Source organism: Cryptomeria japonica, chromosome 3 (genome assembly GCF_030272615.1).
Source record: "Cryptomeria japonica chromosome 3, Sugi_1.0, whole genome shotgun sequence".
Lineage (NCBI taxonomy): Eukaryota > Viridiplantae > Streptophyta > Pinopsida > Cupressales > Cupressaceae > Cryptomeria > Cryptomeria japonica.
In genome coordinates, this window is record NC_081407.1 from 466,486,123 (window position 1) to 466,490,153 (window position 4,031).

General features: G+C 34.7%; 1 non-coding gene across 1 annotated transcript; it reads left to right on the forward strand.

The window, feature by feature from the left end:
* The first annotated feature begins 225 nt into the window (after positions 1–225).
* On the forward strand, positions 226–344 carry LOC131874683 (5S ribosomal RNA). Its single transcript, XR_009372107.1, has one exon. It is a non-coding gene; the product is annotated as a 5S ribosomal RNA (ribosomal RNA).
* Positions 345–4,031: the final 3,687 nt, after the last annotated feature.

Below are 4,031 nucleotides of genomic sequence, written 5' to 3' on the forward strand. Positions count from 1 at the left end.
TGGGTCGGGTGCGCACACGATGCCCCGTCCAGGTGCACGCACGTAGGTCGGGCCGGGTGCACACCCGACGCTCGGGCGAGGTGCGCGCACCTGGGCAGGGTTCACACTTGGCGAACGGGGCGCGCTTGGCGAGGGAGGGTGTGCACCTCGGCGGGGGTGGGTGGCCGGGGTGGATTCACACGTGGGTCGCAGTTTGCTAAGTACACACTGCGACAAGCTCATAACGGGTGCGATCATACCAGCGTTAGTGCACCGGATCCCATCAGAACTCTACAGTTAAGCGCACTTGGGCCGAAGTAGTACTGGGATGGGTGACCTCCCGAGAAGTCCCGGTGTTGCACCCTTTTTTAGTTTTTCATCGGGCGTATGTATATATATATATATATATATATATATGTACACACCAAAACAATAATAAAATTATATTGTAACAACTTATTATTTTATATTTATAATGATTAAAAATAAAAATTCCACGACCTTAAATAAGAAATGAAACCTTTCATAAAATGAAAGGTCAAACAACTCACGAATTTAATATAAGCTAGTAAAATAATGTATTAAAAAAATAAAATTAATATATTCTAATAATTTATTAGTTTGTAATAACTAAATCTTTAAAAAATATATATATACAAACCCTAAATAAGAAATGGAATCTTTCATAAAATGCAAAATCAAACCCCCAAACAACTTTAAAATATAATATAAGCTAGTATAACAAAAAAAAATTAAAAAAATATATATTCTAATAATTTATTAGTTTGTATTTAGAATGATTTAGAAATAATAAATATATATATAACTCTACTAACATTAAATAACAAATGGAATCTATCATAAAATGCAAAATCAAACCCAACGATTATAAGCTCAATATTTTTTTCTAAGCAATATTTTTAATTTTCTATCTCAATAATTTTTTTCTAACTAATATTTTAACCTATGTTTTATTTCATATAGATTCACTAAAAAATATATTCTTAACATCGTAAAAACTTTTAGTAATCATTATCATTTTTTTAGCTATTTATTTTTTAATATTATTGTATATTAATTAAATTTTAAAAATAAGCTTAACAATAGTTTTATTTAAGATTGATGGTTCATTTTTATTTGTTTAATATTTTTTTAATAACGGTGAACAATTTTCTTTACTTAATATTTTTACTCTTTCGTGTTTTTTAAATATAGATTCAATTAGAATTATATTATTTTCTATTTCACTTATTGTTCTAATATTAGTTGTCCTCTCAAAGAAAATTTTCAAGTTTTTTTGTCCGGTGAAAACATGCCCCAGTATGTCAAGAGATGGAGGTAGGATATTTTTAATAATATTTTTTATTAATTAAATTTTAAAATTTAACATAACAATTTTTTTTAAAATTGATTATTGATTTTATTTGTTCAATAAATTTTTAATACAATTGATGTTTTTAGATATGTTATAGTTTCTAGTTTACTGGGTAAGTGCACCAAGATGGTGAACAGAAAGTGGCCACATGCCAAGAAAAACCAAATTTTTCATAACCCATGTGGGTTCTAAAAATTCAAAAACGTGCTAAGCTTGGTAACAAAAAGTTCCTCAAAACCCATACGGGTTTTGAGGAACATTATTTTTTTGGGTAGCCCACGGGTTTTGGTCATTTTCAACACCAAAACCTGGGGAACAACAAAGAGGAAGCCAAAAATCTAGAGAATCCGCACAGGTTTGTAATTATTTTGGATTTTTCCAGCATTAAGAGCAATTTTCAACAATGGCACCCCATCGAACAGGTAAGATTTGATTGGTTTGATTATTTTTGTTTACATTTTAATTGAGGTAGGGTTTTTTAATTGATTTAAGTTTTGTTTTTATTAATTTGATGTCAGATTCTTCAAGCAATCCCCAAAAACGAAATAGACAACAAAGACTTCTTCTTGCACAAGCAACACAAGCAAACCCTGCAAACATTGCACATGAGCAACAAGAAAACCCTCAAGACACTCCACAACCAAAAAATCCTCAAAATGCTGCTCCTCAACAACCATCGCCACCCCGAAACCCTCCACGTCCTCCATTAAATCATCTAGATGCCACACAAGAGGATCTCATCAATCGCCTTACACAAAATAGTGCCCAAATTTCTATATTGGTGAATAGGTTGTGGTCTTCTAGGCTTGAGCACCACTCAACCCTCACCAGAGCGCTAGAAACAATGGCCAATAGTGCAAATGAGGTATCTAGGGAGGTTACGAAATGGGGTTCATGGAGGGATAGATGTCAAACAATTTATGCAGATGGGTTGTCATATGATCAAGTGAAAAAAAAAGGGCATACATAAAGCTGACATATTGCTCTTTTCATCGATCTATTACTAGTAACAACCTAGAACTAAATACGACTCGATTTCCTAAACATTGGTGTGTTCATGCTAGGTTGAAAGAAGCTTTTTGGGATAGGTGGTATATGTTCTTTGACCAACCACCTTGTAATAATTGGGGGGTGCCTCTATATTTGTTGAGAAAGTTGTATTGTGAGTTTATCCTCGGCGAAAAGCCGAATTACTTTGACATCCGACAATTTCAGGGTAGAGGGAGAGGCTTTGCGCAGGATAGACCTAGGGCCCATAGGGTGGTACATCCACAACATAGGAGGCATATGACTCCTAAACCCATGGTTCATGTCACTGTCCCTATATCCTTGAATGAGTCTATGGGATTATAGACTATTCAGACAACTGTATCATTGACTAATGTCATTGTTCAACATGGCACACAGTTGGTCGGAGCAGAGGATGTACCAGTACCTGTGGAACCTCCTTCATCAACAGCACCTCATGCATCATTTGGCACGGGCCAACCCATTTAGCTTATGTGCCCCACCTGCCAGGGTGTATGTTTTGGTGTCGACACTGACTCAGATGAGGATGGTTCGACACCTCATTCATGTACATGTTGCGGGAGTAGATGTCATGCTTCCACTGCAGAGGATGTGACCCTCACCGACGACCTGATCAGTATGTTGTACCCTCTATATCAGACACAGATGCATTTAATTCTGTTTATGACATGTTATCAATTAAGTGACTAAATCTTATAAAAAGAAATGAATTTTTATTTTTAGAACAATTTAAAGTGACATATAGATAAAATGAATTGTAGGGTGCAGCAGGTGGTGGGAGTACACCACATACTTTTTAGTCGACTCCATGATCACGAGTAGTTTTGCCACCAGAGGTAAAGATTTGTAAATTTGTTAAAAATATAATAATACATTGGTTTCAAAATATCTTTTGTTAATTATATGTATCATTACTTGGTGTTTTATAGGGCTTATCAGGGGTGATATGTCCTAGCTTGATGATATCACGCTTTCGGCCATTGAATTTGGCCAAGATAGCTATGCGGTACCATTTAGATTTATATATTTTTGACTTAAGTGATATATTAAATACATGCTCTTTTCCCTTATGTTAATTTTTTTCTATTAGTTTACCCCACCTGCCTCGAGGACATCTCGTGTGAGAAAGCCATCCTCTAGCACTCTGAGGCAGAAAAAGATATCCTCTCGGACACCCAAACGACAGAAGGTAATTCAATACAATTTAAATTCATTTGTTGAAATTTACTATGATTAAACATGTATATGTAAATATTGATAAATGCACTTAATTTATTTATTCTATAAACAGAAACATGTGGGGTTTATGGAATTAATGAATGCACCTGATGTCGATGAAGTTTAGCAGAGGGAAGAGGTGATATCTTCATATTCACTTTGGATTTTATTCTTGCTTGTTCTAAATAACTAAATCCTTTTATGTCTATATCATATGTTATCATTTTTCATATAGGAAATGGTAATAGCTGCATCAGATTTGACTAGGCCTCCTAAGGTTACAGGAGAACTATACGAGGCTTCGGTGTGCATTTGTTCTACATATGTTAAAAATATTTGTTCTATCTAGTTTCTCAACAACTTTGGGTTATTAACTTGTATAATTGTCTTTAACCTATTGCAGCCCCCTTCCAAACTTGCTATTGATGTT